The following is a 16,106-nucleotide window of genomic DNA, read 5'->3' as shown; positions in this document are numbered from 1 at the left end:
TAAATCCTAATGTAGACTTAAGGCTTTGGTTCATAACAAGGTAGCCATGTTGGCTCATCAGCTGTAACACACCCCCCCACTAATGTAAGACACATACCACACTAATATAACAGGAGAAACAGTGCAGGAGGGGCGGGGTATGGGACTTTGAAATTTCTTAAAAGTATTTGTGTTTCTAATATTTATTTATTTGTGACAGAGAGAGAGAAAGCATGAGCAGGGGAGGGGCAGAGAGAGAGAGAGAGAGATAGAGACACACACACACACACAGAATCTGAAGTGGGTTCCAGGCTCTGAGCTGTCAGCACAGAGCCCGACACGGGGCTTGAACTCACAGACCTCGAGATCATGACCTGAGCCGAAGTCGGACGCTCAACCGACTGAGCCACCCAGGTGCCCCGGGACTTTGAAATTTCTGTGTCATTTTGCTGTAAATCTAAAACTGTTCCAAAATACGAAGCCCTTTTTTTTTTTTTAAGTCATTGAAAGGAAAAATAAAAATGCAGCAAACATTGATTTTAGAAATTTAGGCCCCATCTACCCACCCCAATTCTGCCTAGTATATCCGATTACTTCTTTCCATATTTACAGTGGCACAAAATGAAAATAATGCACGCTTCCCATTTTATTTAAAACATTTTGTAGTTACATGTAGAGGTATTTACATTCCACGTTACCACGTTCAACTCATCCACGGAAAATAGTGACGTGAAGAATGCTATCGATGTTTTCACTTTGCAAAAGGGATTTTATGGAGGGTGCCCTACACAAGCTTCATGGCAAAGGACGAGCCGGTGGAGAAACTAAATTTCTCCTTTTGGATCTGTCTCCCGTGTGTGGCGGTAACAGCAATTTCTAGAAGAAAGGTCTCGGTACCGCTGCCAGATCGTAGCTTCGGGAACGTACGCCAAGTGGGCTGTTTTCCATGGGGACGACTCATCCAATTGGCGTCACCCTACATTGTGAGCTGCTAAAGATACCGCGGCTCTCAGCGCTAACGTCAAGCGTCTATACAGCTGATTGCTTGCTCTGAGTCCCGAATTGGAAACATGAGCTTGCCCGCATAAGAAGTTCCAACGAACCTGACGAATGCATCCTCAAATGCTCCTCGTCATCACTTGCTTAAAAAAGCGCCAGTGAGTTTTCATTGTCTCAGGCTGCTGTGGATGGTTGCCTATTAGAGGAAAAAAAAAAAAAAGAGAAAAGAAAATGGACAAAAATCAAGCGGGATATTTCCCAAGGCAGGGTAGAAAGAACCAAGTACAAAAGAGGATAAGAAGTTCCAACGCTGAAAAAAATAGATGGAGATTCCCGAGCAAGAAGCCACATTTTGGGGAAAGCAGGTTGTGTGCTGTTTTATTTTTAAATCGAGATGCCATGAATGACTCACACACAGCACGGCATGAAGTGTGTACTAACCTCTCTCCCCTGGTTTCGTTTTATTTTTCTCTCCCCTCATTTGCCCTTTGCCCCAGTTCCTTAACTCTTTGAAAGATACATCGCGTTGCGTGTTTTCCCCAAATGTTAAAAATACGGTTTGAGACGATGTGAGGTGCAGATGAGTACGAATGTCATATTTCAAAGCACTAATAACTTTCTGGATTTGCTGTGACAGGTTGTTTTAGGCGAGGCTGCCTAAAAGAGCTCACACTGAGTTCCTTAACTGCATATAAAAATAAATATTCCAGATTTTAAAAATCAAGATCTAGGGGCACCTGGGTGGCTCAGTGGGTTAGGCATCCGACTCTTGATTTGGGCGCGGCTCGTGGTCTCACCGATCATGGGTTCGAGCCCCACACCCGGCTGTGTGCTGATGGTGCAGAGCCTGCTTGGGATTCTCTCTCTCCCTCCCTCTCTGTCCCTCCCCTGATCTCCCCTGAGAGAGAAACTCTGTCTCAAAATAAATAAGGAAACTTAAAAAAATAAATAAAAATGAAGATCTAAACAGTTCTACCCCAAATTTATATCTCTCAGTATATATATATATATACACATCCTATGTATGTATGTGTGTATGTATATATGTATCTACCTATCATCTATCTATCTAGTGAGACATATAATACAAATTTCTAACTACAGTTTTAGGGGCTCACTGTCCAGATTTATATATCTCTCAGTATATATATATATATATATATACACACCCTATGCATGTATGTATGTATGTATCTATCTATCTATCATTTATCTATCTATCTATCTATCTATCTAGTGAGACATATAATACAAATTTCTAACTACAGTTTTAGGGGCTCACTGTCCAGATTTATACATCTCTCAGTATATATATATATATATATATACACCCTATGCATGTATGTATGTATGTATGTATGTATCTATCATTTATCTATCTATCTATCTATCTATCTCGTGAGACATATAATACAAATTTCTAACTACAGTTTTAGGGGCTCACTGTCCAGATTTATATATCTCTCAGTATATATATATATATATATATATATATACACACCCTATGCATGTATGTATGTATGTATCTATCTATCTATCATTTATCTATCTATCTATCTATCTATCTATCTAGTGAGACATATAATACAAATTTCTAACTACAGTTTTAGGGGCTCACTGTCCAGATTTATACATCTCTCAGTATATATATATATATATATATATACACCCTATGCATGTATGTATGTATGTATCTATCTATCTATCATTTATCTATCTATCTATCTATCTATCTCGTGAGACATATAATACAAATTTCTAACTACAGTTTTAGGGGCTCACTGTCCAGATTTATATATCTCTCAGTATATATATATATATATATACACCCTATGCATGTATGTATGTATGTATCTATCTATCTATCATTTATCTATCTATCTATCTATCTATCTAGTGAGACATATAATACAAATTTCTAACTACAGTTTTAGGGGCTCACTGTCCAGATTTATACATCTCTCAGTATATATATATATATATATATATATATATACACCCTATGCATGTATGTATGTATGTATCTATCTATCTATCATTTATCTATCTATCTATCTATCTATCTAGTGAGACATATAATACAAATTTCTAACTACAGTTTTAGGGGCTCACTGTCCAGATTTATACATCTCTCAGTATATATATATATATATATACACCCTATGCATGTATGTATGTATGTATGTATCTATCTATCATTTATCTATCTATCTATCTATCTATCTATCTCGTGAGACATATAATACAAATTTCTAACTACAGTTTTAGGGGCTCACTGTCCAGATTTATATATCTCTCAGTATATATATATATATATATACCCTATGTATGTATGTATGTACGTATCTATCTATCTATCATCTATCTATCTAGTATTTGTCCCAGCTTCTGAATAATTGTCCCCAAATTAAGACATGTTCCCGTGGCGAGAGCGCGAGCCCAAAGAATTCCAGAACTTCAAGTCACGTACGCTGAGAAGGGGATCGCCGTCGTGCCTGGAAGGAGTCTGGGACTGAATCATACTGTCTTGGGTCCAAAGCCGGACTCTGGCACTGACTGGCTCGTGCAGCCCTGGGCAGGCATGTCACAGGCCCGCTGGAGCCTCGGCCTTCTCGTTTCTAAAACGAGGATAATGATGCCTACCTGGCAAGATAACGTGGAGACTAAACTACCGTCTTGTATTCTAGTGATTAGCACGTGTTAAGCGTTCACTAAAAGTAGTTATTTAGGAGTAGATGGTAGCTAGAAAAGTAATGTAATGTAACGTAAGATGACGCCTAACTAAGAGCGTGACAGAGCAAGGCGTGGCTTGAAATTGCTACAACTCCCTGCCCAACCGTGACATTAACATTTACCTGCCGCCCGCTTTTCCTTTCGCGACGAATTAAATCCACCAGCGCGAGTGAGCAGGCTGATTGTCTGAAAGGATGGTGGCTCTATTTTCGAAGTTAAATATAAAACGAGAGCCCGCGAAAGACAGCCGAGTTGGCCTGGTTGACATTTCCTACCGAAGTGATCATTAGAGGATTCAAAAGAATTTTGCAAAGTACTGGACACGATGTTCAGCTTCTTCGGAAAGCTGACGAGTACTCAGCAATATAAATAGCAAGTGGGTGACATGACCTTATCTCTCCTTCACCGGATTATGAGTTGAGTAAGGAACCATAAGTTAAATGAGACAATTTTTCAAAGCCTGTTTAAGAAAGCAACATTTCAGTGTTTCTTTCAAGGCTGATTTTTTTCCCCACCACTGACACATTTTGGGTAATCCTAATATTACCACCTCGGTCAACCAGAGGCTGAGAAAGAGCCAATGTAGGAATATTTTCCCAAACGGGAAATGAGCTCAAAGTGTGGATTCTTTATATGGGCCATGCCACAATCCTAGAAAAGATAAATTGTGGATACTCAGTGATTAACCGTGTTCGTTTTACTCACGGGAAGAGGCAAAGTTCTGTTCCTTCAAAAGTTTAATATACATTCTTTCTCACCACACATAAGGATTATAAGATTTCTTTTTTCTCCGCCTTTTTTTGAGGAAAATGAGTAGAGATTAAAAAAAAACCCACAATGCCAATTTCGTGAAATGGTCATGACCCATGTTCAATGATAGACTTATCTAATCACTCACCCTTTGGTTAAACAGCAAGCTGGTTCCTGAGTTTATATTTCATGTACTGTGTTCCATATTGCCAGTAGTATAAATTTATTGCTAACATGCGTTGATGACCATGCAGCTAGATAAATCAGCTTAACTACTTTAATAGCTCAACTTATTATTTTTTTTAATTTTTTATTATATAGAGAGAGTGAGCGTGAGTGGGGAAGGGGGGCAGAGGGAGAGAGAGATAATCTTAAGCAGGCTCCACACCGACGTGGGACTTGATCCCACAACTCTGGGATCATGACCTGAGCAGAAATCAAGAGTCTGACGTTTACCAGACTGAGCCACCAGGCACCCCTAAATATTTTAAATAATGAAATAATTGGCGAAGCTTAGTTATTATGTATGAACATTTGGGGGAGGGGTGGCTGCTATAATAAAATTGTATAGAACTTTGCTTAATAGAGCTTTCCTTGGGACGGAAACGTTCTCTGTGCAGTGTGGGAGCTTATCTGCCATTGAGCACCTGAAATGTGACAAGTTATGACTCGCGAACTGAATTTGACATTAATTATAATCTAGATTTAAATAGCCACATAGAGCCCAGTGGCTCCTGTATTGGATGGTGAAGGTTTACAGAGCAAGGTTTAAAACCGAAATAAAAGTCCCGTTATATAAAAAGTATTTCATCTTGTATGAATTGGAACTTCAGTCTCTCTCACTGATATTTGGAACTTGGTAAGAAACTGCTGAGACCAAAGTGCCAAAAGGATGCTTACCTTGTTTTCATCCTAATGTGATTTCCGGACACATTAGGCCAACCAAGAATGTCTTCCTTTTCTGCTACAAAAGGAAGAGATCGCCTAAGTGTAGCTCACATCGCTTTGGCTCCCACGTAATTAGTGAAATATTATTTATTTTTTTAATCTTTATTTTTGAGAGAGAGACAGACAGACAGACAGACAGAAACAGAGTGTGAGCGGGGCAGAGAGAGGGAGACACAGAATCTGAAGCAGGCTCCACGTTCTGAGCCGTCAGCACAGAGCCCGACGCGGGGCTCGAACCCACGAACTGTGAGATCATGACCTGAGCCGAAGTCGGACGCTCAACCGACGGAGCCACCCAGGTGCCCCAATTAGTGAACTATTGTTAATCTCAGACAGCCTGAACATGATAACCAGGATAAGTACGAATATGTTTTGTGTTTGTCAGACATTCATTTCTTTGTAATTACTTTCTATTATTTACTTTTTAATTTTTTTAGTGTATTTATTTCGAGAGAGAGGGAGAGAGAGAATCCCAAGCAGGCTCCACGCTGTCAATGCAGAGCCTGACTCGGGGCTCGAACCCATGAACCGTGAGATCATGCCCTGAACCAACACCAAGGGCTGGAAGCTTAACTGACTGAGCCACCCAGGTGCCCCTCTCTGTAATTATTTTAAAAACTTGAGGTCTGACGTCTTACGTTCCTGAGAAAGGGGCGTACTCCTTTTGAGAATCACAGCCAGCCCAAAGTTGAACTGTCCGTTCTTCATGGGAATTCTACCCTTGCCCATTTTCGGTCTTATTCTCCATTCCAGGCATGGAAACAGCTTTTTCAGGAAGGCCTGCTTTGGCTCATTATCAAGGTGACAATATTAAAAAGCCCCAAGCAGGAGTCTGGCGGTTGGAACCGAGCACCCAGCCTCCACTGCCCCTGTGGCTTCGTGTCCAGGCTGTTAGGCTTGAGCACGCCCTTGGGGCCCATTGTCTTGCTTGTCCCACACGTCCACCCTCTTCCAACAGAATGACTTGAAGTCAGCAGTGAGATGAACGGTGACAGCCTCGAATCCTCATCTGTCATGCCACATCTGGGCTTCCCATTCAGACGCAAGGTGATCTGCTGCCTTCTTGATGACGGGCCTGGCTTGGCTTTGCGTGGTTCTCCTTCCCCAGAAGGAGCACTTTTCTCCCCGGAGATTTCTGGAAGCAGCCCACAGAAGCCTTCGCGTCCAACTAGGTCCACCCGGGTCTTGTGCATCGAGACTACGGAAGCAGTGCACTCCCCCGGGGTGCGTCCCGTGCTCCCGAGGCGGCTGGCCAGGAGGGCCGTGAGCACACACTCTGGGACCGAGAAAGGCTTGGGCATGTTCAGAAGCCTCAACACAGCGTAGCGGCTGCCTCTCACTGGCGGGACGATGGAAAGAGCCACAGGGGGCTCAGTGCACAGAGTGAGGCCACGCCCTCGGGGACAGAAGAGTCGCAGCAAAGTGTACTTACTATCCACACAACCGGCTCCAACCTACCTGCCTCCTGGGCATAACGTTAGTTATAAAATGGCTAAACAGATAAGGACAGCTTGCTAGGCCCTCCTGGCACTCAGTCCTGAATTCAGCAGCGCCACGGAACAGGCTACAGCAGGAATCAATCGCAGATGTGTTACGTTTTTTTCTTAAGGGGAACATAAAGCCTGTGAACCACCGTCTACTTCTTTGGGAGTTGAAACTCATCTGGCTTTGGCCAGAGCGTTCGCTGCAGCAACGGTGTGCATGGATGCTGTGGGTGGCTCCATCTGTCCCCCGTGTTCGCACACAGATCAGCCCAGGGCCTTGAAAGAAGCAGCGGGCCCCCTACCGTGTAAGGAGACCCTCTGATGGACTGATAAATATCCATTCAATTACAGCCTCAACTAACACAGAATTCAGATCAGCCTCATTTCTCTTAGATTTTTTTTAACTAATCAAATACTTACATAGAGTAACATGCTATGTGCCAGGCCCTGTACATTAAAAACACTTTAAAAATAAGTACTAAAAAATATTAATGCATTAAAAAATTGTATGTTGAGTGTTGAGAGAGAGAGAGAGCAAGCAGGGGAGGGACAAAGAGAAAGGGAGACACAGAATCGGAAGCAGGCTCTGGGGTCCAAGCCAATAGCACAGAGCCCGAGGCGGGGCTCGAACTCGTGAACCGCAAGATCATGACCTGAGCCGAAGTCAGACGCTTAACCGACTGAACCACCCAGGTGCCTCAAAAATATTAAATGCATTTAATCCTCATATAAGGACTCATGCATTTGATCATTTTTTTGGACACAGAGTAGATAACAACTCCTTTCCAGTCCAGTATAAGATATCAAATTAAAACACGCCACGTATGTGTTCTAAAGCATGTCAAACCACTTCTCAAAATTTAAGGTTTTTAAATTATTTTTAAGTTTATTGATTTATTTTGAGAGGAAGAGAGAGAGCGCGTGCACACACGTGGACAGGCAGGGGAGGGGCAGAGAGAAAGAGAGACAGAATCCCAAAGCAGGCTCTGTGCCACCAGCACACAGCCTGACGCGGGGCTCAAACCCAGGAACCACAAGATCATGACCTGAGCGGAGATCAAGAGTTAGACGCTCAACCGACTGCAACCCCCGGGCGCCCCTGAAATTTAAAGTTTTTAGAAGCAAAATGTCCTAGTCAGTAACTTCAATATAAATCTATACATTTTCCAAAATGACCGACGCGGAAATTAAAAAACCTCTTATTTCCTTGCCACTTGCTTCCCTCTTTTAAGTCCCTCCTACGTGGAGGGAGAAAACAGATATTTACTGAACGTTTGTTTTAAGCCGGGAGCTATCTTCCCCCCCTCACGGGAACAACACTTCCATGGGTGTTAAACCTGAGCTCAGAGAGGTTAAGTAAAGGATTATCGGCTTACGCGTAAGTGGAAGATCCAGGACTGAAGCCGAATTGGTCCACCTTTCTGAGGGTGGACCCTGGTTTTCTTTGCACACCTTCTGTGCTCCGAACCATTGCATGCGGGTTGTTGGCTGGCATCCCAGAGAGCTAAATACAGCAGGGAATATGTCGTATTTGTCTTTCAGATGCCTGAGACAGAACTTGGTCTCCGGAAAGGACTCAGATGTTCACTCTTTTAGAGACCCCCTGCCTGCAGTTAATGTTTATGGGATATAAATCCATCACATGATAGGTCTTATCATTTCCAATTACTGAAAATTCCATTTTCAGCTTTTATTCTTATTTTAATGTTTACTTATTAGAGAGAGAGAGACAGAGTGCGAGCAGGGGAGGGGCAGAGAGAGAGGGAGACTCAGAATCTGAAGCAGGATCCAGCTTCCGAGCTGTCAGCAAAGAGCTGGATGCGGGGCTTGAACTCACAAACCGCGAGATCATGACCTGAGCGGAAGTCGGATGTTTAACCTACTGAGCCACCCAGTCTCCCCTCATTTTCAGCTTTTAAACAGCAACACGATTCCTGTTATTACTAAAGCTTAAACATGAGAACATTTGACGATAACTCACATCCATTGAGGGTGATTCCTAGATCTGTTTTGAATGAGGCAAACACCACGTAGCACATGTGTGATGTCATATGTTCTTTGTTTCTCCCACTCCCAGTATCGATGCGACCTCGTCTAAATCAAGAAATCCATCAGGAGCGCATTTCAGAAGATCCATGCACTTTTTAGTGTAAAGAAACCATGATGCATCAAAAAGAGGCTTTTTTTTTTTAAGTTTTAATTTATTTATTTTGAGAGAGACAGAGAGACAGAGTGTGAGCGGGGAGGGGCAGAGAGAGAGGGAGACACAGAATCCGAAGCGGGCTCCAGGCTCCGAGCTGTCAGCACAGAGCCCCACGTGGGGCTCGAACCCACGAACTGTGAGATCACGACCTGAGTCAAAGTTGGACGCAGAACCGACTGAGCCCCCCAGGCACCCCGTTGTCCTGATCACGGTAAAGTACAGTGCGGATGGGCGAAGGTGGGAGCCCCCAGCGAGGTCAGCTTGCGTCCATGCGGTGCAAACCATGTTACGAAGCACACCGTCGGAATGCCAATCTAAGAAACACCTCCTCTCCCAGGCATCGACTTGGGCTGCGTGCGATCTTGGAGTCAGGGATCAACCTAGCCTCACAGAATATGAGAACTACAAAGGGCTTTTACGATTAGGCTGCGGAGGAGCAAACGGGGCCATCTGCCTAATGTTAGAGTTGGCCAAGGTCAGAGCTGGGGCTGCCCCACCCTGGGGCCGCTGTCATTACGTGTTCCGCTGGGTGTTCGCTCTCTCTCAGATCCAGGCCCGCCTGTCCATTCTGTTCGGTCACAGGGGGCAGGGTCTGCAAATTCCACGTCCTGTGTCCCCTGCCGGCGGGTGGGGTTCTGAGAAAGAAGCAACGGGAAGAAGACGGCAGGCAGGAGGAGGAGGGAAGGGGCTTACTTCCTCATTCTAGCTTCTGCCAGTGTCCCTTGAGCAGCAGGGGACAGCAGTGGCCCCAGTTTCCTGATTCTGTGGGTAGCCCTAGCAGCAGCCGTGGTGCGTCCCCCCCAAAAGTCTCGGCACTAGTGGCTGTAACCCCCTCAAGGGCGTGCACACCTGCTAGGTCACACCCCAACTGGAGGTTTGAGTACCAACCACCTGCTGGGCGTCTCTGTCCCCACCGGAGGCCCAAGCACCAGTGTGGCATCTCTTTCGGAGATGTGCGTCCTATCCTCTGAGCTCCTACGTTGTGGCGACCCTGCTTTATCCCCGGGGGTGGTTAGCTACTTCCTGAATTATTCATATTTGCTACATCAGTGTCCCCTCTGTGCTAGGTCAACCTCCTTGTGTTTTTGGAAAAATTCTTTAATTTTTTTTAATGTTTATTTATTTCTGAGACAGAGAGAGACAGAGCATGAGTGGGGGAGGGGCAGGGAGAGGGAGATACAGAATCCGAAGCAGGCTCCAGACTCTGAGCCATCAGCACAGAGCCCGATGCAGGGCTCAAACTCCCAGACTGTGAGATCATGACCTGAGCGGAAGTTGGACGCTCAACCAACTGAGCCACCCAGGCACCCCATGGAAAATGTTTATTTATTTTGAGAGAGAGAGAGAGAGAGAGCGAGTTGGGGAGGGGCAGGGAGAGACGGAGAGAGAGAATCCCAAGCAGGCTCCGTGCTGTCAGCACAGAGCCTGACACAGGGCTCAATCTCACAAACCGTGAGCTCATGACCTGAGCTGAAATCAAGAGTCGGACATTTAACAGACTGAGCCCCCCCAGGTGCCCCCAGCCTTCTGGTACGAACTCACCTCTGTTGTTAATAGTTTACAACAAAACCTACCATGGTTTTCTTACTGGACCCTGACTGATCCAGCACTTGATATCAAGAGTTGGCTTGTCTAGTCCCTTTGGCACACTTATGTCTTATATCTGAGTTACTTGCGGCTTCCAGACCAACAGGTCAATGTCATGGACCACTGTGACGTTCTGAACAGCATCAAGGAAATGGAGATCTCTGTAGGCGAGGTTACAACCAGAACAGAAAAATTGGCATAGCCTGGATATTACGCTGAAGTCTTAAGCTGGCAGCTGTCCATTCCTTCTTTCCAAGTTATCCTATTTAAATAGTAACACATGAAAATTAGTGTCAGTTCACTTCATCAACCAGAATGGGGCCTGAACATTTCCTTTTAAAGTTAAAGTGATTCTTGGGGCGCCTGGGTGGCTGCTTTGGTGAAGCGTCCGACTTCGGCTCAGGTCATGATCTTGCGATTTGTGGATTCGAGCCCCGTGTCGGGCTCTGTGCTGACAGTTCGGAGCCTGGAGCCTGTTTCGGATTCTGTGTCTCCCTCTCTCTCTGCCCCTCCCCCTCTCATGCTCTGTCTCTGTCTCTGTCTGTCAAAAATAAACAAACATTAAAAAGAAAAAGGTAAAGCAATTTTCTAGCAACCCCTGCTTGATTGAAAGCAATTGAAGAAATCTGAACAAGTGTCGATTCCCCACTAGGTGGCAATCATGACGTACATTTGAGTTAGACTCCCGCCACACCGGTTGCAAACAAACGGATTCAGTCAGTTGACCGATGCCCGTTGGGAGTGGGCCAGAGGTACAGGACACGGGTTTGACTTGAGGCTGTTTTGACAGCATTCTTCTTCCACCCCCTGACCTGTGGCTAGGGGTCCCCAAACCTACTAGCTTGGATGATGTCGCTTCTGTTGCAGTAAGTAGCAAATCCCCGCCAAATAAATCCCAATGGTTTGATGCATTTCTTCGTGCCAGCAGGCTGCCAGGGCTTATGCCACACAGCCTCTCGGGGACCCAGGCGGACAGAGGCACCAGTATCTGGGAACGGTGTCTGTGTCCCCTGTGGCTTTCGTGGTTGCTGTGGGGGTGGGGGGTGGGGTGGGGGAGAGCTGCTGGAGAATCGTGCATGGTTTTCTCACCACGTGTCACTCCTCATGGCCACCTGGCTGGAATTAGTCCCGTGGTCTCACCAGGCGGTGCCCAGTCAGATCTCCGCAAACACCAGCGCTGCCTACCACACCCCACGTCCCTTCTTCCCTTCTTCAACAGCGACCAAGCTCCAGGGCGTTCGCTGGGTACGTGACCGTCTGTGCCCCAGTAACGACTACGTTTTCTCAGTCTAAATGGTTAAGTTGTTGGGGCGCTTGGGTGGCTCAGAAAGTTAAGTGCCTGACTTGGGCTCAGGTCATCATCTCACCGTCTGTGGGTTTGAGCCCTGCATCCGGCTCCAGCTGACAGCACGGAGCCTGCTTGGGAGTCTCTCTGCCACCCTCTCCCCACCCCGCCCCACTCACACTTTCTCTTAAAATAAATAAATAAGGGGCGCCTGGGTGGCACAGTCGGTTGAGCGTCCGACTTCAGCCAGGTCACGATCTCGCGGTCCGTGAGTTCGAGCCCCGCGTCGGGCTCTGGGCTGACGGCTCAGAGCCTGGAGCCTGTTTCCGATTCTGTGTCTCCCTCTCTCTCTGCCCCTCCCCCGTTCATGCTCTGTCTCTCTCTGTCCCAAAAATAAATAAACGTTGAAAAAAAAAATTTAAATAAATAAATACACTGAAGATTTTATATATACATATATATTTTTATATAAATATATAAATTTTATATATTTATATATATAAAATCTTAAGTGTACTTATATATAAGTGATGTATACTATGGTATATATTTATACACTATACATATATATAGTATATAGTGTGGGTGTGTATATAAATATATATATACACATTAACTATTTATACTATATATATATAGTATAAATGGTTGTCAAGCATGAAGAATATTTTATATAAATATATATAAATATATGTAAATATATATATTTATAAATATAAGTATATACATATACATATATACAAATATACATATAAATACATATAAATATATAAATTTTACATATTTATATATAAAATCTTAAGTGTATTTATATATATGTGATGTATACTATAGTGTATATATATATATATATACACACACACACACACATTAACCATTTATACTATGTATATATATACATGTACATAGTATAAATGGTTGTCAAGCATAAAGAAAACTACCTGGAAGGAGCCTCAGTCCATGACCCCCTCAACAGTGATACCAGCTCTGAATTAGCTACAGACTTCCCATATGTGAGAAATAAACTGTATCTTCTTAAAGTTACTGTTATTTGGGGCTTTTTCTGTTACTTGCTGCTGCATTTAATCCCAATACAGACTCCAATGCAAAGTCTGTTATGGGTTCTTTTCCCCGTAACATCCCTCCTCCCCTTCCATTTTCAGAATTAACTGACAGAATCCCCCAGCACTGCCTGCCTCAGCCCCAGCTACCCCAGCAGGGTGCCCCCTGTACAGAGCGTCCCTGGACATCCCAGCCTGCACCGGCTTCAGCTCCTGCTGTCCCACCAGAGCAGCCCAGAGCAAAGTGCCCGGGGACCCCCAACCCACACCAGCCACAGCTCCAGCCAGAGTCACCAGGCAGCATCCACACCATGCATGACCAGACACAAGAGCATTCCTTCAAGTTTAAGTAGTCGTTCTGCCTAATTCACTAAAGCGAACACAGAAGGTCAAGCAAAATGGGGCAGAGGGTTATGCTCCAAACAAAAGAACATGACAAAACCTCAGAAAAGACCTACGAGATGGAGATAAGCCATCTACCTGATAAGAGTTCAAAGTAATGGTTATTCATAGAGATGCCACCAGACTGGAGAGGAGTGGAGGAAGTCAGCGAGAACGTCAATTAAGATAGCACGTATCAAGAGGAACCAATCAGAGCTGAGGAATACAATAACTGAAATGAAAAATACACTAGAAGGGCACCTGGCTGGTTCCGTCAGAAAAGCGTGTGACTCTTGATCTCAGGGTCGTGAGTTCAAGCCCCACACTGGGCGTAGAGCTTACTTAAAATACACTGGAGGGAGTCAACAGATTAGCGGGTGCAGCACAGATCAGTGATCTGGAAGACAGGGTCACGGAAAGCACCCAAGCTGAACGGCAGAAATGAAGCATTTTTAGAAATGAGGATGGGTTAAGGGGTGTCTCGGGCATCATTAAGTGAGCAAACATTCGCATTACAGGGGTCCCAGAAGAAGAGAAGGAGGCAGAAAACTCGTTTGAGGAAACAATAGGTGAAAACTTCCCTAACCTGGGGAAAGACACAGATGTCCAGGCTCAGGAGACACGGAGTTCCACGCAAGAAACCAAGGAGGTCCACACCATGGCACTTGATCGTGTCAGAGATGAGGGAGAAACATGGTGGCAATTCCTGACCTAGATCTATAGAATTGAAAGCTCCGAGGGCAGGTGTGGAAATCTGCGTTGAACAACAAGCCCTCCATGGGACTTCATGCTTACGGAAGTTTTTAGGGTGCCACTTGATATCAAAATGACAGATCTTAAATTCCTTAACGTGGCTTAACGCAAGTCCCAATTTATAATGAAGTGTGCGTGTGTGTGTGTGTGTGTGTGTGGTCGGGGGAGCGACAGACTTGAGCAGGAGGAGTGCTCAAGTTTGATGGGCCCCAGAGTCTGCGGACTGGTTAGGAAAATGACAATTTCCTCGAGGGTGGAGAGTGGCCATCAGACAGGGCGACGGAGAGGAGGTGCGTGACCAGCGCTGGTGACTGTCTTACGTTTACGGCGCTTGATGCCTGCTATGGTTCACTATGCAAGTCCCTCTGTGAACTGAAGCCTGTCGTGGGGACAGTTCTCAAAACCTACCGTGAGGCGTGAACTGGATAGACTGAGACGTATAATGTAAACCACGTATTTGCACTTGAGCGGAGTTGGCATTTGCAGGACTGTGGCATCCTTTCAAAGCCCAAGTACGTCACGACTCCTTATTTTGGGTAACTTTTATCACCACCAATCCCTCTCAAACCCGGATACAACTTGAACGTCACGAACCAACCACCAGGTTAAACAATGGCAATAAGCCAGCCGTCTACCTACTTTGTTAAATGTCCCTCTCCGCTGCACACTCGTCTTGGAACTTTTCAGAAAGATAAACTTCGAATCTAGACCAAAAAAGGTGTTCCCATGCTTTGCCCGGTGTCCCCCGGGGAATGACATCTCCCCCCGCTGGGGGTTCCCCAGCCGCACTGAACACCTGCAGGGCCCCATCCGGGCGAGTCAAGAAGCCCCTTCCACAGGCAGGAAAAGAGGAAACCCAGGAGGGCCTGAGCCTTGCACGCCCAGTTCCGTTTTCCAGACTCACTGGCAGAAAAGCCTCCCTTTTCTTCTCAAGAGGAGACTGAGGGGGGCGGCAGAGGCCAGGAGTGGTGGGTTCCAATCAGAGTCCATGCTGAGGCTGGCGCAGCGCTCCCGAAAAGCCTTCCTTCTTTCCCGCTTCCTTTCATTGTTCACTTTCTCCACCTTCTCTCAGCATGACTCTTCTTCCTCTGCTGAGCCCCACCTCCTGTCCTCTGCGGGGCCACCCAAACAGTCCCGTCCACCTATGAGGACAACGGGGCCTGAGAAGAACAAGCTGCCGGTCTGTCCTCAGTGGTCAGGGAAGCTGTCAGAGCAAGGGACAGAAGCCACGGCTTAATCCTCGGCACTGAAGCCTGGTGGCTGCGTGGCCCACGAGAGCGGGATGAGCCAACTCAGAAACACCGGAATAGGGCAACTTGCTCAAAAAAAAATTTTTTTTAAACATTTATTCATTTTTGAGAGAGAGACAGAGCATGAGTGGGGAGGGGCAGAGAGAGAGGGAGACACAGAATCCGAAGCAGGCTCCAGGCTCCGAGCTGTCGGCACAGAGCCTGACGTGGGGCTCAAACTCACGGACTCGAGATCATGACCTGAGCCGAAGTCAGACGCTCAACCGATTGAGCCTTCCTGGCGCCCCAGCAACTTGCTTTTAGAGACTTATGTGACTTTATTCTGATTTCGAGTTTTAACTTTGGTAGATAATCAAGGAGCAGATTCCTGAGATTTTTTTTTTTTTTTTTTTTTTTTTTTTGAGAAAGAGAGGGAGTGAGTGTGGGGCAGAGAGAGAGGGAGAGAGAGAGAGAGAAAGAGAGGGAGAGAGAAGCAGGGCTCACCTGAAGCGGGGCTCTCGTGCTTGCCTGACACGGGGCCCGGGCTCACAGCCATGAGATCATGCCCTGAGCCAAAGTCAGATGCTTAACCGACTGAGCCACCCAGGCGCTCCAGATTTTAGATTTTGAGCCATGCCTTCTCACTCACATTCCCAAGAGAAATGCTGTTTTTGTCTTAAGGCCCTCAAGCCTCTAGAGGCGCGACCATTCACT

This window comes from Prionailurus bengalensis, chromosome A3, assembly GCF_016509475.1.
Source record: "Prionailurus bengalensis isolate Pbe53 chromosome A3, Fcat_Pben_1.1_paternal_pri, whole genome shotgun sequence".
NCBI classification, from domain to species: Eukaryota; Metazoa; Chordata; class Mammalia; order Carnivora; family Felidae; genus Prionailurus; species Prionailurus bengalensis.
This window is presented reverse-complemented; position numbering follows the sequence as displayed.